The sequence below is a fragment of the Pseudophryne corroboree genome, chromosome 1, assembly GCF_028390025.1.
Source record: "Pseudophryne corroboree isolate aPseCor3 chromosome 1, aPseCor3.hap2, whole genome shotgun sequence".
In the NCBI taxonomy this organism is placed as follows: Eukaryota; Metazoa; Chordata; class Amphibia; order Anura; family Myobatrachidae; genus Pseudophryne; species Pseudophryne corroboree.
Window position 1 is genome coordinate 861744517 of NC_086444.1, and position 23641 is coordinate 861768157.

General features: G+C 43.5%; 1 long non-coding RNA gene, 1 other non-coding gene and 1 pseudogene across 2 annotated transcripts in view; 2 read left to right on the forward strand and 1 right to left on the reverse strand.

Annotated features, from left to right (window-relative positions):
- The window catches only part of LOC134957263 (uncharacterized), a 28340-nt gene extending 20015 nt beyond the window's left edge, over positions 1–8325 (reverse strand). Inside the window, exon 1 of the long non-coding RNA XR_010186547.1 lies at positions 8225–8325. This is a non-coding gene — a long non-coding RNA (uncharacterized LOC134957263). The remainder of the gene's footprint in view (positions 1–8224) is intronic.
- Positions 8326–22574: 14249 nt separating this feature from the next.
- LOC134961797 (U5 spliceosomal RNA) lies at positions 22575–22675 on the forward strand (annotated as a pseudogene).
- Positions 22676–23283: 608 nt separating this feature from the next.
- On the forward strand, positions 23284–23390 carry LOC134932527 (U6 spliceosomal RNA). Its single transcript, XR_010179383.1, has one exon. It is a non-coding gene; the product is annotated as a U6 spliceosomal RNA (small nuclear RNA).
- Positions 23391–23641: the final 251 nt, after the last annotated feature.

The window sequence follows — 23641 nt, forward strand, 5'->3', positions numbered from 1 at the left end:
GGGCGATCCTGCCGCCGGGGAAGCTATCGGGGTGATGGCCTGCGACATGACGGTCGGACATGTCGCATAAGTGTATGGGGCAGTTTATCTTTGTTGTAATCAATTTCTTTTACTTTTTCACGATAATTTCAGGACTTTTCAAATAAATCGGGTTGTGTTTAGTTCAGAGGTTCCCAAACGCGGTCATCAAGGTACCCCAACAGTCCAGGTTTTTGGTATATCCATGGCTCAGCACAGATGGTTAAATCAAATTGACTAAGGTGCTAATTAAGTCACCTGTGGCCAAGCATGGGTACATTTAAAACCAAGAACGTTGGGGTGCCTTGAGGACCACGTTTGGGAACCTCTGGTTTAGTTCATTGGAATGTCCCAGTACTTATGAAGTGTCAGTGGGGAGAAGTTTTGTTTCCTGAATGAAGTCATCTCAACTAAACATAGCCATGATGCAATATGTAATAGCCTGCAAGGTGGAATTTCTGTAAGTCTGTCCATATTTTTAAAGCAGCAATCATTTACAAGGCAAAATCAACCTGGTATTGCCATGTAAATGACTGCTGCTTTAAAAATATGGGCAGACTCGCAGAAATTCCTAAACAGCCAGCACCTTGCAGGCTATTACATATCGCCTAGGTAGTTAATTTATACTGGGACATTTAATCTTTATATTGTAAATTCTAATCCTCTGCAAATAGTCACTGAAGCTCTTGATCTTCTCTTGAAAACAAATACAGGAGCCAAGACATTCTTAGATGACACTTAGCTTACATTATAAAGCTACTGTATATTGCATATATATTATAGACAAAGAATAATATACATATCATATTATGTAATAATATATGGGGCATATTTATCATAATTCACATTTTTTGAATGAAATAAATATTTTATGCCTAAATTAGCAACATGGAAATGAAAATTGTCATTTGAATTTAGTGAGAAGCTCTTGCCGGGAGACGTGCTCTGAGAGTCTGTGTTGGTGAAGAGCTGGAAGCAAAATTATATTGTACACTACCACTGTGCCTCCTGGTTAGGATCATCTGTGCACCATTGGCAGGAGCATGCATCAGTGTTTGTGCATGGAAAGGGATCCAGAGCACACAGAAGCCCATAGGCTACTAGTGGCTAACACCATCTTCAGATGTTGTTACTGTAGCTATTGGGGCTAAGCTCCAGAATTATTTGTATTTTGAACAAGTGGCATAGCTGTAGTGGGTGCAGGAGATGCCATTGCTTTAGGGCCCCAAGGCTTAGGGGGTCTGGCTCATCGGCATCCAGGTCATATAGCTGTCTATCAAATTGTACACCAATATGAACTGGTGAACTACAGAGTGGCATAATATGTACTGGGGGCAATATGTGGCAAAATAAGACATAGGGCAATGTGTAGCATAATATAAACTAGGGCACTACTTTGGTGCATAAGATTAATTATGGCACTACTATGGGACATAAAAGGAACTAAGGGCCTAATGCAGACCTGATCGCTGTTGTGCGAATTCGCAAGGCGGCCGATTATCAATCGACTGCACGTGCGTACGGATTGTAGTGCGCACATGCAAGGCCAAACTGCAAAAAAAATAAAAATCCAGCGTCTTTTTAGATCGCTATGTGTACGCAAGTTGATTGACAGGAAGCCGGCATTTGGGGATGCTAACTGGCCATTTTCTTGTAGTGTCAGAAAATATCCAGGCGTGCCCAAGCGTTTTCAGGAAGGGTGTATGACGTCAGCTCTGGCCCGATCAGCCTGTTTCTATCGCACTGTAGGAGTAGATCCTGGCCTACACACAGACTGGAAAAATCATTTGATGGTGAGTTGTGAATCGATTTGCAGCTGACGGCGTACGCAGAGGTTGTTTTGCAAGGCATACGCAGACTTGCACAGGGCGGGTATTCACTAGAGATGAGCGCCTGAAATTTTTCGGGTTTTGTGTTTTGGTTTTGGGTTCGGTTCCGCGGCCGTGTTTTGGGTTCGACCGCGTTTTGGCAAAACCTCACCGAATTTTTTTTGTCGGATTCGGGTGTGTTTTGGATTCGGGTGTTTTTTTCAAAAAACACTAAAAAACAGCTTAAATCATTGAATTTGCGGTCATTTTGATCCCATAGTATTATTAACCTCAATAACCATAATTTATACTCATTTTCAGTCTATTCTGAACACCTCACACCTCACAATATTATTTTTAGTCCTAAAATTTGCACCGAGGTCGCTGTGTGACTAAGATAAGCGACCCAAGTGGCCGACACAAACACCTGGCCCATCTAGGAGTGGCACTGCAGTGTCACGCAGGATGGCCCTTCAAAAAAATACTCCCCAAACAGCACATGACGCAAAGAAAAAAAGAGGCGCAATGAGGTAGCTGACTGTGTGAGTAAGACTAGCGACCCTAGTGGCCGACACAAACACCGGGCCCATCTAGGAGTGGCACTGCAGTGTCACGCAGGATGTCCCTTCCAAAAAACCCTCCCCAAACAGCACATGACGCAAAGAAAAAAAGAGGCGCAATGAGGTAGCTGACTGTGTGAGTAAGACTAGCGACCCTAGTGGCCGACACAAACACCGGGCCCATCTAGGAGTGGCACTGCAGTGTCACGCAGGATGGCCCTTCCAAAAAACCCTCCCCAAACAGCACATGACGCAAAGAAAAAGAAAAGAAAAAAGAGGTGCAAGATGGAATTGTCCTTGGGCCCTCCCACCCTTATGTTGTATAAACAAAACAGGACATGCACACTTTAACCAACCCATCATTTCAGTGACAGGGTCTGCCACACGACTGTGACTGATATGACGGGTTGGTTTGGACCCCCCCCAAAAAAGAAGCAATTAATCTCTCCTTGCACAAACTGGCTCTACAGAGGCAAGATGTCCACCTCATCATCACCCTCCGATATATCGCCGTGTACATCCCCCTCCTCACAGATTATCAATTCGTCCCCACTGGAATCCACCATCTCAGCTCCCTGTGTACTTTGTGGAGGCAATTGCTGCTGGTCAATGTCTCCGCGGAGGAATTGATTATAATTCATTTTAATGAACATCATCTTCTCCACATTTTCTGGATGTAACCTCGTACGCTGATTGCTGACAAGGTGAGCGGCGGCACTAAACACTCTTTCGGAGTACACACTTGTGGGAGGGCAACTTAGGTAGAATAAAGCCAGTTTGTGCAAGGGCCTCCAAATTGCCTCTTTTTCCTGCCAGTATAAGTACGGACTGTGTGACGTGCCTACTTGGATGCGGTCACTCATATAATCCTCCACCATTCTATCAATGTTGAGAGAATCATATGCAGTGACAGTAGACGACATGTCCGTAATCGTTGTCAGGTCCTTCAGTCCGGACCAGATGTCAGCATCAGCAGTCGCTCCAGACTGCCCTGCATCACCGCCAGCGGGTGGGCTCGGAATTCTGAGCCTTTTCCTCGCACCCCCAGTTGCGGGAGAATGTGAAGGAGGAGATGTTGACAGGTCGCGTTCCGCTTGACTTGACAATTTTGTCACCAGCAGGTCTTTCAACCCCAGCAGACTTGTGTCTGCCGGAAAGAGAGATCCAAGGTAGGCTTTAAATCTAGGATCGAGCACGGTGGCCAAAATGTAGTGCTCTGATTTCAACAGATTGACCACCCGTGAATCCTTGTTAAGCGAATTAAGGGCTCCATCCACAAGTCCCACATGCCTAGCGGAATCGCTCCGTGTTAGCTCCTCCTTCAATGTCTCCAGCTTCTTCTGCAAAAGCCTGATGAGGGGAATGACCTGACTCAGGCTGGCAGTGTCTGAACTGACTTCACGTGTGGCAAGTTCAAAGGGCATCAGAACCTTGCACAACGTTGAAATCATTCTCCACTGCGCTTGAGACAGGTGCATTCCACCTACTATATCGTGCTCAATTGTATAGGCTTAAATGGCCTTTTGCTGCTCCTCCAACCTCTGAAGCATATAGAGGGTTGAATTCCACCTCGTTACCACTTCTTGCTTCAGATGATGGCAGGGCAGGTTCAGTAGTTTTTGGTGGTGCTCCAGTCTTCTGTACGTGGTGCCTGTACGCCGAAAGTGTCCCGCAATTCTTCTGGCCACCGACAGCATCTCTTGCACGCCCCTGTTGTTTTTTAAAAAATTCTGCACCACCAAATTCAAGGTATGTGCAAAACATGGGACGTGCTGGAATTTGCCCATATTTAATGCACACACAATATTGCTGGCGTTGTCCGATGCCACAAATCCACAGGAGAGTCCAATTGGGGTAAGCCATTCCGCGATGATCTTCCTCAGTTGCCGTAAGAGGTTTTCAGCTGTGTGCGTATTCTGGAAAGCGGTGATACAAAGCGTAGCCTGCCTAGGAAAGAGTTGGCGTTTGCGAGATGCTGCTACTGGTGCCGCCGCTGCTGTTCTTGCGGCGGGAGTCCATACATCTACCCAGTGGGCTGTCACAGTCATATAGTCCTGACCCTGCCCTGCTCCACTTGTCCACATGTCCGTGGTTAAGTGGACATTGGGTACAACTGCATTTTTTAGGACACTGGTGAGTCTTTTTCTGACGTCCGTGTACATTCTCGGTATCGCCTGCCTAGAGAAGTGGAACCTAGATGGTATTTGGTAACGGGGGCACACTGCCTCAATAAATTGTCTAGTTCCCTGTGAACTAACGGCGGATACCGGACGCACGTCTAACACCAACATAGTTGTCAAGGCCTCAGTTATCCGCTTTGCAGCAGGATGACTGCTGTGATATTTCATCTTCCTCGCAAAGGACTGTTGAACAGTCAATTGCTTACTGGAAGTAGTACAAGTGGGCTTACGACTTCCCCTCTGGGATGACCATCGACTCCCAGCACCAACAACAGCAGCGCCAGCAGCAGTAGGCGTTACACGCAAGGATGCATCGGAGGAATCCCAGGCAGGAGAGGACTCGTCAGAATTGCCAGTGACATTGCCTGCAGGACTATTGGCATTCCTGGGGAAGGAGGAAATTGACACTGAGGGAGTTGGTGAGGTGGTTTGCGTGAGCTTGGTTACAAGAGGAAGGGATTTACTGGTCAGTGGACTGCTTCCGCTGTCACCCAAAGTTTTTGAACTTGTCACTGACTTATTATGAATGCGCTGCAGGTGACGTATAAGGGAGGATGTTCCGAGGTGGTTAACGTCCTTACCCCTACTTATTACAGCTTGACAAAGGGAACACACGGCTTGACACCTGTTGTCCGCATTTCTGGTGAAATACTTCCACACCGAAGAGCTGATTTTTTTGGTATTTTCACCAGGCATGTCAACGGCCATATTCCTACCACGGACAACAGGTGTCTCCCCGGGTGCCTGACTTAAACAAACCACCTCACCATCAGAATCCTCCTGGTCAATTTCCTCCCCAGCGCCAGCAACACCCATATCCTCCTCATCCTGGTGTACTTCAACACTGACATCTTCAATCTGACTATCAGGAACTGGACTGCGGGTGCTCCTTCCATCACTTGCAGGGGGCGTGCAAATGGTGGAAGGCGCATGCTCTTCACGTCCAGTGTTGGGAAGGTCAGGCATCGCAACCGACACAATTGGAGTCGGACTCTCCTTGTGGATTTGGGATTTCGAAGAACGCACAGTTCTTTGCGGTGCTACTGCTTTTGCCAGCTTTAGTCTTTTCATTTTTCTAGCGAGAGGCTGAGTGCTTCCATCCTCATGTGAAGCTGAACCACTAGCCATGAACATAGGCCAGGGCCTCAGCCGTTCCTTGCCACTCCGTGTGGTAAATGGCATATTGGCAAGTTTACGCTTCTCCTCCGACAATTTTATTTTAGGTTTTGGAGTCCTTTTTTTACTGATATTTGGTGTTTTGGATTTGACATGCTCTGTACTATGACATTGGGCATCGGCCTTGGCAGACGACGTTGCTGGCATTTCATCGTCTCGGCCATGACTAGTGGCAGCAGCTTCAGCACGAGGTGGAAGTGGATCTTGATCTTTCCCTAATTTTGGAACCTCAACATTTTTGTTCTCCATATTTTAATAGGCACAACTAAAAGGCACCTCAGGTAAACAATGGAGATGGATGGATTGGATACTAGTATACAATTATGGACGGGCTGCCGAGTGCCGACACAGAGGTAGCCACAGCCGTGAACTACCGCACTGTACTGTGTCTGCTGCTAATATATAGACTGGTTGATAAAGAGATAGTATACTCGTAACTAGTATGTATGTATAAAGAAAGAAAAAAAAAACACGGTTAGGTGGTATATACAATTATGGACGGGCTGCCGAGTGCCGACACAGAGGTAGCCACAGCCGTGAACTACCGCACTGTACTGTGTCTGCTGCTAATATATAGACTGGTTGATAAAGAGATAGTATACTCGTAACTAGTATGTATGTATAAAGAAAGAAAAAAAAACCACGGTTAGGTGGTATATACAATTATGGACGGGCTGCCGAGTGCCGACACAGAGGTAGCCACAGCCGTGAACTACCGCACTGTACTGTGTCTGCTGCTAATATAGACTGGTTGATAAAGAGATAGTATACTCGTAACTAGTATGACTATAAAGAAAGAAAAAAAAAACCACGGTTAGGTGGTATATACAATTATGGACGGGCTGCCGAGTGCCGACACAGAGGTAGCCACAGCCGTGAACTACCGCACTGTACTGTGTCTGCTGCTAATATAGACTGGTTGATAAAGAGATAGTATACTACTAATATTATATATACTGGTGGTCAGGTCACTGGTCACTAGTCACACTGGCAGTGGCACTCCTGCAGCAAAAGTGTGCACTGTTTAATTTTAATATAATATTATGTACTCCTGGCTCCTGCTATAACCTATAACTGGCACTGCAGTGCTCCCCAGTCTCCCCCACAATTATAAGCTGTGTGAGCTGAGCACAGTCAGATATATATATATACATTGATGCAGCACACTGGGCTGAGCAGTGCACACAGATATGGTATGTGACTGAGTCACTGTGTGTATCGTTTTTTTCAGGCAGAGAACGGATATATTAAATAAAACAAACAACTGCACTGTCTGGTGGTCACTGTGGTCGTCAGTCACTAAACTCTGCACTCTCTTCTACAGTATCACAGCCTCAGGTCAATCTCTCTCTCTCTCTCTCAACCCTAATCTAAATGGAGAGGACGCCAGCCACGTCCTCTCCCTATCAATCTTAATGCACGTGTGAAAATGGCGGCGACGCGCGGCTCCTTATATAGAATCCGAGTCTCGCGAGAATCCGACAGCGTCATGATGACGTTCGGGCGCGCTCGGGTTAACCGAGCAAGGCGGGAGGATCCGAGTCTGCTCGGATCCGTGAAAAAAACCATGAAGTTCTGGCGGGTTCGGATTCAGAGAAACCGAACCCGCTCATCTCTAGTATTCACTCTGTTTGGACGGTGACTATCTGATCGCAAACCTCTGCAAATTTGAAGAGGAGTGATCAGGTCTGACATAGGCCCTAAGGCACTAGCATGCAGCATAAAATGAACTAGGAGCATACAATATAGAATTGCTGCAGGAAGTGGTGTGAAATAATGAAATGTGTGGTGTGAAATAATCGAGGACAGAGCCTCTTCTAAATGTTGCTATCTACTATCTGGCTACTAATTCCGAAACTTGATAAATCTGACTGCATAGCAGCACCCATATAATATCGAGATATATTCTGCTATCCCTCGATGGTACATCTAGGGATATTTGCAGTTAGCCCTTAAACATGGGAAAATACAGCAAATGTTTATTATTAAATAGGCCTCATAGTTTTCATCCAAATGTGTTTTCTTATCTTTGCCTAGTATAATATCAGCTAAGAAGTTGCAAACATTCACTTATCTCTCTGATGTCTAAGTTGCAGTATCAACGGTATCGATGTTCACAATGCAGACATCAGAACAGGGCTGTTACTAGCCAATTTGGCTCCCAGTGCGAGATTTAAAAATGCACCCCCCCATTGACATAAAAAAAATGCGCCACCCCATTCATCTAAAAAATATAAATTTGCGCGCGTGCTCCCAGCAAGGGGGCATGGCCTCGCTAAAATGGGCATGGGCTCACCTGAAAAGACTACCCTACACCCCAGGTTTTGACCCTGCACCAACAGATCATGGCCACCATGGAAAAAAAATTCACCATATTAAGCCCCACACAGTAATGCCCCTTGCACCATATTATGCCACACACACCGCAATGCCCTTGATACATTATGCCCTACAATAAAGCTTCTAATCACTTTTAAATTACCTGCTCATTGCCAAGGGTTTCACGCACTGGGTGTCATGCTGGTTGCCAGGGTTTTCAAGCTCTGGGACGGGTGTCATGATCGTTGCCAGGGCTGTGTAATGCCAGTTGCCAGGGCTGTGAAATGGCAGTTGTCAGGGCTGTGTAAATTACACAGCCCTGGCAACTGGCATTACAATGTCAGTTGCCAGGGCTGTGTAATGCTATTTGGCAGTGCGGTGTAGTTGTCTTTGGTGTGTTTACTGCGCTGCGCCCGCCCGGCCGCCATCATCTCCATCAGCACGCCAACACGCCTGTTTGTCAGTGTCCTTCTAGGCTTCCCCTCCTCTCCGTCATTAGTACTCCGCTCGGGTGTGGAGTTTTGCATAATGACGCGTTTGCGTCATGACCTCACGATGCAAAAGCATCATTACGCAAAACCCTGTCCCCTGGGGAGGGGGGGAGCAGAAAGAGCCACCAAGAGCCGCGGCGGCCACCCTGTGCGAATGCACGCCTCGCCCGCTGCAAGAAACGGATCTGCATCAGAATGCTGACATGGTTCAAACTCCTCAAATAGTCAACAGGTTCAAGATGTCTACATCTGAAATGTTCCCATGTGAAATGACAACATTCTGAGGATGCCAACCATCAGAGATAGGCTGCTAGGGGGAAGTTAGGGTTAGGCCACTGTCACCGGGAGAAGGTAAGAGACTACTTGACCACCAGTGATGGTTTGTTGGCAGTTCATCATGTCACCATATCATCCGGGTAGACATAATTAACAGCAACATGCTAAACATGCTGCATTGCTGTATGTGTTCATAGTTTGACTGTGTAGACCTGATGGCTGTCGACATAACTGTCGACAAGTCATAGCACACCCATATTAACAATATATTGATTCATTCATATAGGTAAAATACATTCATTTATAAATACTTGAAGTAAAAAACAGAATATGTAGTATATGCTTATAAAGTATACAGTATGTAGATATAGATGCTTTAAATCTTTCAAAACAATTATATCTGCACTTGTTAGGTAATGCACGATTAATATGCTAAAGCGTTTTATTACATATAGAAGCTTAATATCACTATTATTGTTACTTATGTAAGCTCATTATCACATTAATCGTGAAGCAGTGTTAATTTAAATCACTCCAGTCATGCGTATGTATGGCTTAAAATCTGTACAGAGAAAGTTCAAATAACAACACGCATAGTGGGAGTTAGAACGTTGTGAAGACATGTTAGTTTTACATCAATGCATTTGGTAGTGATAAAAGGGAACATTTCTACTGTACTTATTCTTTTACTATTTGAGTACATGCTGACGTACTTCCTTTGTGATACTTCTGCCATATGCTAAGGACATCTGGTATAGCGGAGATTTTAGTACAGCTTAAACATCCAAGCCAAACATTAGGAAAGACAGCTTCTAGGCAATACATATCGGAGCCAGCTCTTTCATACCATTGCCAATCTTCAAGCAAATACTATAATTTGCAGAGTAAAAATGTTGCTGCTTATTTTTGAAGGTGCCAGGCAGAAAAGTTTTAATTTACTTATGTATTACGTATTTAATTGCAAATGTTTACTTTTCAATACCTACAGTACATTCTTGGAAAGAGATATAGGGGGTATTCAATTAACTCGGAGCTATCGAATTCACTCCCACCCACGTATTCAATTGTGGGCCTTTTTCATCCGTTTTTAAGGCATTTTCACCAATGCCTTTTCACTTCTTTTTTTTTTTTTTAGCAAAAAGGCATTGTCGAAAAATACCTCAAAATCAGCAAAAATGGCCTTCTATTGAATACGGCAAATCCCAATTCACTCTAAAAATAGCGAATCATGATGTTTTTTCGCCTAGGCAAAAAAAGGCCCTGATTGAATAAATAATTCCTTCATTTATTTTTTATTTTTTTTGTTTGATCTGATAAATGAAGAAAGGCAATGATGATGCTTACTTTTCTGACGAACACTTAAAATAACAAGCTTTCTGAGATACATACATTTTTAACAATGTTATTAACATTTAAATTAAGTTAAAAAAAGTTTGAAATATTAACTTTAATATAGAGAACATGTTAAACCCAAGACTCTATAGTTGGAAATATTACCTTTATTTCATGTACAGGACATGCTGCTTGTGTGCCTCTTTGTGTAATGAAGCTCAAACAAACACAGGTGGAGGACATTACTTGCAAGTGGATCTGGTCAGGATCCTGGCATTCGGAATCCCGGCAGTCAAAATACTGACGCCAACACTACTTGGAAGGCCGGTGTAGGGATACCGACATTCATCACTATCTTGAACAATGTTTTCACAGCCGCCAGAGAGGTAAGCTGCAAGGGGAGGGGGGTGTTGGGAGAGGTTAGGGTTAGGCTGCGGGGGGACAGGTTAGGGCTAGGCTGTATGGAGGTAAGGTTAGGCACCACCGGGGAGGGTTAAGGCTGTGGGGGTGGGGGGTAGATATTTTGGCAAAGGATGGGAGGGTTAGATTTAGGCTGCGGGAAAGTTGGATTAAGGTTAGAGAGGTTAGGGATCAGGATTAGCTTCTTGGGGGTGCATGTACTAAGCCTTAAGGCCCATACACACTGGTCGATATATCGGTCGTTCTCCTGAACGGCCGATATATCGCGGGACCGTCGGCCAGTGTGTACGGCCGATACGTCTGTGAACTCCGTCATTCACAGACGTATCGCGTCGGCCGCGCAGCACAGCCGACGGCCAATATATCTACCGATATATTGGCGCGTCGCTGTGTGTGTACGGGGCGGTCGGCCGACCGCCCGTACACATGCTGCTGCGGCGGCCGGCGGTGATTGACAGGTTCATGACGTCAGTCCCCGACGGATCGAGCAGTGTGTATGCTGAACACACTGCTCGATCCGTCCATAGATATATCTGCAGATCAATTGATCTGTTAGTGTGTACCCACCTTTAGAGTGAGATAAAGTGTCTGGAGATAAACTACCAGCCAATCACCTCCTAACTGTCATTCTTTAAACCCAGCCTGTGACATGGCAGTTAGGAGCTGATTGGTTGGTACTTTATCTCCAGCCACTTTATCTCCATCCAAGGCTTAGTAAATAGACTCCTTAAATTAGCCTGTGTCGGTTTCTTAATCATCTTTATGCACCTTCGGTATTTTCAGTATGGAAGATGAAGCTGAAGATGTGCGATATGGCCATACATATTTAGTAGCTAAGCAGTTCAGTGCTTGCCCTGTATATTGATCCCCATTGCTCAATATGGCCTCTGATTACATTAACAACACAAGACATCAACTTTAACTGCATCTGGGCCAGTATAGTTAAAATAGTGTTAAATACAGATTAATGTAAGAATTATAAAAAAGATTGAACTTGATGGTCATTTAGTCTTTTTTCAACCTTAATAACTATGTTACATTACATCCCACATTTTAGATGCTTAATTTGTAACAAAAAAACATAAGAGGGTATAAATAAGCATAACTGGGCAGATATATTAAGCCTGGAGAAGTGATAAAGCAGTGATAAACGCAAGGTGATAACGCACCAGCCAATCAGCTCTAATATATAAAATGACAGTTAGGAGCTGACTGGCTGGTTCGTTATCATCTTCCACTTATCACTGCTTTATCATTGCTTTATCACTTCCCCAGGTTTAATACATCTGCCCCAATATAACACATCAGCATTTCAAATACATTCAAGCCCACATTTCCATAGAAAGTTGTTTAATACATGTGACGTTAGATCTTTGGTTAACATATCAGCAAGATTCTCCTTACTAATTACATATCTCACACTGACCAAAATGCTGTCTACCAGCTCTTTTATGAAATGGCATTTTCTAGCAATGTGCTTCGAGTGACCATTGTGTTTGATGCTGTAAGCCAAGTCAGTTGCACCTTTATTGTCACATGCAATACTGATAGTGCTGTCTGGATTTAGAAGACTCAATTCACACAAATCCTCCTCCAGTCACAATGCCTCTTTGGTTAATTCTGTGCGATGCACTCTGCTTTAGTAGCAGACCAGGAAACAGCAGGTTGCTTTCTGCTAGCCCAGCTGACGGCTGCACCCGATAAGATAAACAGGTATCCAGTGTAGGAACACATATCGTTCTCATCTGATCTCCACCCTCCTGCTTTGGCAATTTCTACCTCTCTTACTTCCTGCCCTCAGGTCCCCATACACTAACTGACTCCTCATGTTTTCTGTTTGTCTTTCCCTTAGATTGTAAACCCCTAGGAGGAGGTTCTTCCTCCTTCCTGCTCTCACAGATTTCTTTTCTTGCACATCCCCTACAGCCTACACCGCCAATGTGGCCGCATATCATTGAACTTCATTCGCTCATAGCTTTTACAGGTCTTTCAGCTACTCTCTAAACCTGTTAGTTATGCCCTTGCTATTGGATACAGGTTCCAAAAAAACTTTGAATACTCCTTAGCGCCGCTTGCTTCCCACATTTTTTTCATTTTTTTAACTTTTTCATACTTCACGACTCATGTGGACTACGATTGGGAATAGAAACCTGTGCCGAGCGCAGCGGTGCACCTTGTCCGAAGCATGGCGAGCGAAGCGAGTCCTGCGTGGGGTCACGGTGCACTAATTGGGGCTCCTCGTCACTTTACAAAGAAAACAACACCCCAAAAAATAAAAAAACTAACGTTGACCGAGTACATGTCAACTTAATGACCATGTCAACCTAGTGACAATGGTGCACTAATTGGGGTTCCCCGTCACTTTACAAAGAAAACGACACCCAAAAAAAATAAAAAAAACTCACGTCGACCGAGTACATGTCAACCTAATGACCATGTCGACCTAGTGACCACGGTGCACTAATTGAGGTTCCCCATCACTTTACAAAGAAAACGACACCCAAAAAAGTTAAAAAACCCATGTCGACCTAGTACATGTCGACCAATAGTGGTCGACCAAAGTCTTGTCGACCTAATGACCCATACCCGGTCCTAGTGGTGAACAGAGACAGTACAGGGAACTCTCTCCTAACAATATTAACTGTCACCCACAGATACTTTCTCTGAAGCTATGACTCATGGAATAAATCTTGCAAGAACATATCTTTCTAACAGCTTGTAAATTATCTTCTAATTAATTATTTAATATGCCTATGTGATCCTGTACTGTGTGTTGTCTCTTTTGTTTTGTCTTTTAGGAGCATTCCATCTTTGTATTTGAGCCCTTATAATTTAAGTTTAATTTCTTTTCCAAACCAGTGTTCTGTGCCCTGTCCTCTTTCTGAGCTATGTTGTATTACTCTGTATAGTGAATTACTGCCTCCCCAATCTCTTACATATGTTTTTGGTTTATGAATGTTTGCATGCATCTGTTGTGAGTGACTTCTCTACCACCATGCAGTCTCATTATTTTCTTTCAGTATTGTTTTGCTGTGTTGTAGTCTGTCCTGTCCCAAAAATGTTGTCTCTCTTTCTGATTAACAATAGTATATATTTCTACAGCATACAGCAAAAACATAGAATATAACAAATGTGTTCTCAAGAGATTAAGGGGTACATTTACTAAGGATTTGTTATATTCTAAGCACATTTATCATTCCATTGACTAGTGTTTCACTTATCTACAATGGAATTTCTAGATGTTCTTCCTACATCTTGTTTCCTGCAAGATACCTGCTCCCTAGTACTAGTCTGGATCTCTTACACAACATGAGTTACAATTTGACCCTCATCTCATATGATTTTAGTACAATCAATGAAGAGAAAATTGTAATGTAATGTCACTTGACTATCGCTGTTTATGCAGCAGATCACAACTGAAAATATCTGCAATTCTGTGGTATCGTGTGCTGCTCTTGGATGAGTCTATTTTAAGAAATCAACTTAAGCTTTCCAGTATGGATGCCTCTGTATACCTCAGGGAACTCACTACTTTCTATAATTGTAAAGACACATGCTTATGAGAATATCAGGTAGAGAATTTCCAGCTATTTGCTCTGTGCAGAAGAAACGTATTATTTCCTTGGTCACCAGATGAACAAAGCTTCAATTTCAGCCTATTCTGTCATATCCGACACCCTACAGACAAATGAAGAGTACGTGCAACTTGGGGAACAGTTCTACATGTATCTAATGAACAGAATTTCTATAGCCTTCAGACTAGCTTCTCTCTCAAAACTCCTCTATCCATCAGTGTTTCACTCACATCAATCTGACAGTTGTTTTTGTACTTGCCAAACCCTGTCCACCAGCTTTTCTCTTAGTCCACAATCTGCTCTATTACATTCTTAGCCATCCCTTGCAAGCTTTGTTTACACATGTTGACATGTCCATCTTCTGCTCTATCACATGCCATCTCCTGCTCACTAGCTTTCCTCTAACAAACCTTTGTGTCTTGCAGTTTTTCTTTCACATGCCACTCTGTCCTCCAGCTTTTCTATCACATTCCAATACCTTGCCCACACTGTTTCTTTCAGCACTTGCAACTAACAGGCAACCCCTGCCCACAGATCTTCTATCACCTGCCACACCCTGACGATAAGCTTTTTTCTTTCACGAGCGCAAGTGCTCACTAGCTTTTCTCTCACAATCACCCAGTGTTCAACTTTGTGGCAAGTTTGGATAATGCCCTTTTCCATTCCAGCATGGCAATGCCTCCGTGCACATAGCTAGGTCAATCAAAAACAGTTTGCCAAGTTAGATGTGGAAGAATATGAGCCAAGCATTACATCTAACATTAGTGTCCATCGTCACTAATGCTCTTGTGGCTGAATGGATGAGAATCCCTGCAGCTATGTTTAAAAATACAGCGGAGAGCCACCCAGAAGACTGGATGCTGCTAGGGCATTCTTATGGTTTTGCAATTAAATGTTCAACACACAAATATAGTTCAAGAAGGGGGCAGCGGGTACTAATTAACTGGGCTCAGGCTTGGTAGAGGGGCCTTGATGAGCCATCATCATTCCCCTGTGCAGCCGCGGTACATACTATTTTTTCGGTTTTTTTTGAGGTGTGTGTGACCGCACCTCCCAACATTTACCCATGCCCCCTTAGCGCAGGCCTATGGACACATTTGGCAGAGCTGCATATAGGTGTGATGTTTGGGTGTCCACATACATTTGGTCATGTAGTGTATAGCTAATTTAAATCATGTTAATAAATAGCATCAGCTAAAAAGAAAAGTAGAGGCAAAATCACAAGATGCTAGGTAATTGTAATGAATTATATTGGAGTAGAAGCTGAGTGGAACAGAATTTTAATGTCAAATTCAATCAAATACTGTTTAGATAAAGGCTCAATATCCTAGTTCTTATTTAATATTTGGGGAGAGAGGGACTTCACTTTGTAAATCCAAAATATCTTTGTGAGAGTTTTGTCACGGTATCTTCTCTGCTGTCACTCTTTTATTTGTTCTAAAGTTCGAAAAGTAAGATAACAAAGATCTAACTAAAATACAGTATGTGTCAGATCAAAGTGCTTGGATGTTGAATGGTTTCAAAAGTACTTTTCATATATCTGACAAACTCCTGAATTATTCAATTTAATGGTTGTTTGGATTTACCCACATATTGTTGGCCATAAGTACGAGAAGATTTGTAGGCTGTAATCTGACAATACATAAAGTGCTGAATCTTGTATTCATCTGAATTGCTATAGCTCTTTTTAAAGGGTTATTAACTTGTGGATATTACAATGAGTACATTTAGGGAAACCAACTGTTTGTCTTCCAAATAAGTCTGTATTACATTCCTGAGCAGATTTCCCCTGGCTGGGGCTAATATGTCCTTCAGATTTCTTCCTTTCTGAAAATAATGTTGCTTTATAAGTTTATATCAATCTGGTTATACCAGAAGGATGTCATGATGATTATTCAGACATTGGCATAGTATATCCCGCAAGAAATCAGTAAGCAAAGGCACAGAAACATGCCCACATGCATTTATGTCCATGCAGACCTACAGTACAGTATGTGATTCTGCCACTTATACCTTTTGTACCTGTACAGGTAGGATAAGGGTGCACTAATGTAGGCCCAGTACTGTAATGGCATGCTCATGCATCATAAACACATGCAGACACCAAGATACACATGCGGTTAAGAAAGCCCTATAATACCACTTTTACATTCGCAGGCTCGGGTCATTCCTGGGAATGTGTCCCAGGATATTTTCCATGACACATTCCCGGGAATGACCCTTTTACATTAGCAGACCGACCCGGCATATTGCCGGGTCGGTGACATCACCGCTGACTTTACTGGAGGCGGTGCTTGGAGATAATCTTCTCCAAGCACCGCCTCCTCCTATGCAGAGAACGGGTGCCGGGTCGCCTTGACCCGGTATACTCGTTCACACTGCATAGATTCCTGGGATGGTCCCGGATTCAACCCTGGTCAAGACCTGGGTTGAAATCCCGGGATGCTCATCCCGGGAAATTGTAAGTGTACCCTTTTACACTGACAAAAATCCCGGGATGATGTGCGTTCAACATAAAATTGTCAGTGTAAAAGGGGTATTACTTGCAGTGGGACAAGAGCCAGAGCAAATTGATGGTGATAACCATAGACAAACGCGGGGGGGGGTTCTGGTTGCCTGGAAACCCCCCTCCTCTTGGCAAGTGGCTCAAATTATGACAATAGCAATAGTATATAATATGATTACTAGAGCTACCGGCACATCATGCAGTGTAAAGGACAGAGCAGAGCTGCTGCACATACCCAGTGGTAGCAGCTTCTTCTACCAAGTTTGCTGTGTGTGTGCATCTGCGTCCTCAATCATTGCTCTGGACCAGAGAGCAGCTACCAGGAAGAAGAGACAGCAGCCTTACCATGAGGTGGGATAATGTGTGCTTAGTAAGTGCAGTACTGGCTCTATTATGTTTGTGTATTTATTTATTATAGTATATTTAACCTTTTTCCTGACCACTTACTTTATTTATATTATTTAAATATGTCTGATACAGCCTATACTATAGACCATCTATAATGTTAAATATTAATACTGTATTCCAGTAGTGGGAGATTGTGTATTGTATTTGGAAACCCCCCTCTAGAAATCCTGCGTTTGCCACTGATAACGGTCTTCTTTATGATTGGCTGACTGCAAATGATCTACCGACTCTTTTCATCACTCTGACATTTTGTTGGTGTTCCAGCAAAACATTATATTACTCATACAAGATAGGGGATATTGTTTTACTGTGTTACAGTAGTTGTATTCACTCCTGGTATTGACTGCATTTATTGCAAAAATAAAACAAACCAAAACATTGCAAAAAAACCCAAACAAACAAACAAACAAACAAACAAACCAAAACATAAATGTTGAAAACGAGTGCTACGTGCTGTACCCCATCTGTTTAGTTATTTATGACTATTGCTAGTGCTGTGTTGATATGTATCCTTCCTTCTATTATTTAGTAATTTTATGACGTGTGTTCTTGATAGGGTTGATGACTGTTTTCCCGATGTTTATGGGTGTGCCTCATCTGTTGACTACTGTATATTGTTGTATCACTGTATATTGTTGTATCACTGTGTGCATTTTTAAGCACGGTGTGCATTTTGCTTGCCTTTGGATTTAATAAAAACAATTTACCCCCCAATATATTAATAAATAAAAAGCAAAACAAAAAAACAACAAGTGGTACATAAATGTATGTGACCAAGGCTGCCATCATAAACTGTGGGGCCCGGGACTGACAAATTAGGCAGGACCCCACCCCTCCGAAAAAAAGAATAATAAAAAAAGTATGTTATAGATATAAAAATTACTGTGCACATGCCCCTGTCACCATATTATGCCCCCCACAGTTATGCTCCTGACACCATATTATATTATGCCCCCACAGTAATGCCCCTGTCACCATATTATGTCCCAGTACCTGCTCTGAGGGGTTCTGCTCATTCTCAGGGGTATTCTCAAATGTATTGCCCCAATATCAAAGTTTTAGGGGTATAAGCTTCGTCATCAGGACCATATAGCAAAACAGGTATATGGTCCTGATGACGGGGCTTATATCCCCGAAACGTTGATATTGGGGAAAAACATTTAACATTCTCAATAGTCTCCTGAGTGCCAGTCTCTTTTCTGAAAGGATATGTATCACTGGTTGGGGCAACACAGCAGATGAAAAAACCATAGGGGTGCCAGCAGTCATTGGATTGGTATATATAATATATATATGCACTACTGTGTGGCATAATGTGTATAAGGGGCATGACTGTGTAGCATAACCTGAATAACAGACATTACTGTGCTGTGTAATGTGAGTAAGCGACACTACTGTGTGGTGTAATTTGAATTGGGGTACTATTGAGTGGCCACACCCCTTTTTTGACACACGTGCCATCCCTGTTTCAATTATGGGGGTGGGGGGCGCCAGTCCTTTACTTTGCGAGGGGCGCTCGGAACCCTAGATACAGCCTGCCATTGAGTAGGATTGGGTCACCTATTTTCAAGAGATGATGCTGCTGAACTGGCCAGTGACTATATGAATTGTGTTACTTCACAAACAGAGTCACATGAATAAAAAAGCTGTTCATTTTCCTTGGCCTTTATAATGGTTATCTAGTTCAACATTCCGTTGTGTATGCAACACACTGGATCCGACTGTGAGAAAAAAAAGCATTCCTCTCCAACGAGACAGAAAAAACTGAAACATGTATTTACTGTATATATAGCACTCTACAGAGGATGTGTAAATGTTGATATTGGGTGGCGCTTATGTTTTCTTTATCATCCACTAGGGGTCACTGGAGTACTCTTGGGATATGGACGGGCGTAGCCGAACAAAGGCACTGAATATTCAAATTCAGGACTCTCCCCCCCCTCCATATCCCCAAGTACCTCAGTGTACCTTGCCAGTGTTTTTTCGGTGCTCACAGATGAACATCGGCTTGTGGCAATGGCCACTTTTCAGAAGATTTTTATTTTTAATTTTTACACTTCCCGTCCCAGTTTCTGAAAAACATGGGTCCGGGATGGTGCCGCTGCAAGGCAGCGGATGGCGTGTCGGTCCTCACAAAGAGCACCCTCACAGCCACAGGCGCTATAGGCAAGCGCATGGCGTGTCGGTCCTCACAAAGAGCACCCTCACAGCCACAGGCGCTATAGGCAAGCGCATGGCGTGTCGGTCCTCACAAAGAGCACCCTCACAGCCACAGGCAGCCACTGTCTCCTGCAAACTGAACGGAGCTTACAGGAAGAAGCTCCGTCACAGCCAGAAGGAGACAAAGAGCTGGAAAGATCTACAGCTGCAACGCAGCCAAGATGAGATGCTGGAGGCTGAAACGGAGCAGAGAGAAGCTCGTCACAGCCAGGAGAAGGCAGCACAAGGTATGAGTGTCAGGGCGGTCAGCTCACGCTGCCGCCCTGCTGTGTGTGAGCTGTAGAATGCCATAGCCGCTGAGCACGGGAGTGTTATAACTAACAGAGCGGCCGCACGTCACTCAGACGCCGGCCGCTCTCACTGCTCTGATGCGGCACCGCTACACGCCGCCGACATCCTCCGGGCGCTCAACTAAGCAGAGCGGCCGCACGTCACTCAGACGCCGGCCGCTCTCACGGCTCTGATGCGGCACCGCTACACGCCGCCGACATCCTCCGGGCGCTCAACTAAGCAGAGCGGCCGCACGTCACTCAGACGCCGGCCGCTCTCACGGCTCTGATGCGGCACCGCTACACGCCGCCGACATCCTCCGGGCGCTCAACTAAGCAGAGCGGCCGCACGTCACTCAGACGCCGGCCGCTCTCGCTGCTCTGATGGCCCGGCACGCCGCCGAGACGCTCCTCTGTACTAAAGAGCGGCCGCACGTCACTAAAGGACGCCGGCCGCTCTTCCAGTGAGACACCGCAGACACAGGGAGACTGTGTACTGCTGTAGGAAGCAGCTGCCGGACGGCTCCCCGGCGCTAGATTCAGGCGCTCTCCCTGTTCCCGATCTCCGTACGCTGCAGGTAAGGGATGCAGGGGGGGGGAGGGGGAATAATACCCATGGCAGCAGCAAAGGCTGCATGGGTTCAAAATACACAAGCAGCGCAGCACTTTAAACAATGTACACTGTGTACTGGGATGTTTCAGCACGTTTTATATATATATAAATATAATAAAGCTTTTGCTGGCGAAACTGTCTATAATATATATGTGTAAACACTTTGTATATATATATATAATATATATATGAGGCTTTGGCTGGCAATAGGTTATCAGTGGCATACCCTATTGCACGTTTAACCATGTTTTCTGTTATTTTTGGTTACACTGGCATACACTGCAGGCAGTGCTCATATTATTTGAATAAATGCACTGTATAATAGGCTATTAAGCTTAGTAACTGTATAATAGGCTATTAAGCCTATATTAAAACTGCAGCAGGTAACCTGTACTGTGATTTTCTAGGAAAGCATGGCATGACGGCCATTTTAATCATTGCTGGTTTTTTCCAGTTATAATTCCAGACTGTACACCTCTACTCCACAAGGAGGCGCAGGGGTGTTAGTGGGAATTTTTAGTTCAATTCTAGAACATTCCTGCCCTACATCTTTAAGCCACCAGAAGGCGCAGGGGTGTTAGTAGGAATTTGGTTCGGGTTTCATGCCCATGTGAACTGCTTTTCACATAAAGAACACTTTAGTTTCCTAATAAATATGCTGTTCAGCAATAACATATATATATAGATATATATGCCATATAATAATGGTATTAAGTCGTGCAAGTGTCTGTCTGTTGCCTATTATGATGTTTGTCTACATAGCGAATAAGGCTCTAGTGCAGACTAAAAATGTTAACATTGGCAATTCAAGTTAAAACAGCGGTAATCGGAGTCTCAGAATAACTCCGCCAGCGCTAACAAAAGACAATCTTTCCAAAGTGACAATTTTCCTTTGGGTACCAGAGTGTTTATTTCACTAGTCTTATAATTTAATGCACGATTCTATGTCAAATCTCACACCGATAACTACGAGTGAGAAGGGTACATTAGTCCAGCACTCAGATAGTGCGGGGTTTTGGACAACCATAAATAATCGTTTCCAAAAGGACGCGATCCGCCATTGGTATATGCGTTTCTGTCAAACATTATAAAAACCACAGATACATTTGGGTCACTAGAATCTATGTATGAAACCATACCGATCACGGTTAAAAGAAGCTGCAGAGTATATCTGTAAAGCTTCTGCTAACGCCGGTTACTTTCATTGTCGTTAGTAACGCGCGACAAGGCCAGAGCTTGTTTGCTCCTAAATTTGATATATGTGTAACGACATTTTATCCCTTTAGGATATTCTGCCATTAGCGCATACAATTTACTTGTAACAGCGTTTTATTCCTTTATAAAAAAAAAAAAAAAAAAAAAAAAAAAAAAGTCACGCCTTGTAACGAGTGCTTGCTTCGGCAGCACAAAATTGGAAGGTTCACATGCAAATTCTTGAAGCGTTCCATATACAGGACGTTACAGTCACAAGTCAGTGGGTTGATGACCTCTTTTACAATTGTGGAAGTGTGTCTTTTCATGTTACAGTTGCGAGGTTTCATGACTTCAACTCATATATGTCTCAGCTATTTACAGCTTGGAGTACAAAACTGCTTCTGTCGAACGGGTTGGCAGGTTGTCATTTAGTCTTTGCTGGTTTATAAACCAGGCAGTAGTACGCCAACAGAGTCAGAGTTACTTATTCCCCTCTGTTTGAGCAAAATCAAACAGCTCCGTTCCAATATCAATCAGCAAGTAATTTTCTGCAGTTAGTTTTTGCTTATTGAAGACACAAAATTGTATAATTGCATTTGACCTTCACAATGCGTATTTACACAGTCCGGTTTCTTCATCACAGGTTTAGCGTTTGCAAATCGCCGCAACCATTAACCATTTCATTTCTACAGTTGCTTATCGCTTCCTGTATTTACCAAAGTGATGTTGGAATGATAGCTCATCTCACATAAGAACTATGTATCAACAAAGTTCCTATATCTTGCGTTACTAAGGTATACTGCGGTAGCAGATTAAGTAACAATCACATCTAAGTCTGTCTAAACGATGTCAATTCCTAGGTAAGATTATAAATATGGTAATTCAAAGACTTTTACCTACTACACCAGCAACAACAAAAGTACACTTACACTAGCGGTACATTGGTGTATTCACTTATTAAGAATAAAGATGGGTTTTCAATTTAGTTCGCCACCCTTCATTTGCTTTACCCACAAAGGAACAAGGGTGCGTATACTCTGGATTACAGTCACAGAGAGTCAGGATTTGTCGTTATAAGGTTCTAAAACACGACAGATTGCTGTCGATAAATGTACTAGAACTCTGTGCATTTTACAATGCAATAGATAAATGTCCTAGAACTATGTGCATTTTACAATGCAATAAATCGCTTTCAGTCTGACCAGGGATAGACTCTGGTTTCTCTTCAGAACAAATAAATCTTTCGCTTTTTACTAAAGATTTCTGTGGAGAGGAACAACCGTGAGTTTCATGTAATTTTGTTTTTCATACCTGGCTCACGCTGCCCTTAAGCAGTCAAACAAAGCAACGGCAGTTGCATACTCAACAACCAATGAGAACCAATAAGCCGCATGGCAAGGCGGTAGGTAACTCAAATCTTCAATGGCTCAGAACGCCATTATGTGAAAATGTCAAAATATCAATCCGTGAGTGGACATCTGTTAGACAGACGATCTCACCTGTCAGGGTTTGGATTTTAAAACACTGGACATTAAATCCAGAGGTGTTTCAGATGTGAGTCCACAGAAGGGGGTTACCCTCAAGTATACATGAGGGCATCTCACCACAATTACAAAAGCTCAGTATGTGTACATCACATTCATGGGGTCATTCAGCATCGTGTATCTGGCTTCACCAATTTCCGCTTCTTTCTTCGTTGCCAAAACGGATCAGAAGACAGTTCGTCACAGGCATACTGGTGGTATCTTATGGGTTTCAGAGAAGTTTGCTTCTCGAATTTTCAAGGAATACTTGCACACGATCTTGGCCCGCTCATAATACGTCCAACCTGTTACATCAGGGAACGTTCTTTTACCCATAGTTACCTATGTACCTATTATCTATGTACCGCAGCTGCGGTTGACGGGGTGAGGGTTCAGTGCTCGCTTCGGCAGCACATATACTAAAGTTGGAACGATACAGAGAAGATTAGCATGGCCCCTGCGCAAGGATGACACGCAAATTCGTGAAACGTTCCATAAGACCGCCCTCTTAAAAAAATAGAGCATTACAGTATCGGTTATACCAACCATGTAACGAAATAGTAAGCCGCTTAAGGCAGCTCATTATTAAAACATTTCGTGTGCTTACATAGGTTGTAAACCTCAGAAGTTTCCAACATCATACTTCAAGTACCCGTATTCTGTTAAACGGGATGGAATGGAAAACTGCGTTCATCTGCACTAACAGTGCAGGTATCTGTGTGGTAAACGTATTTTCAAAGAAGTTTGCCTCTA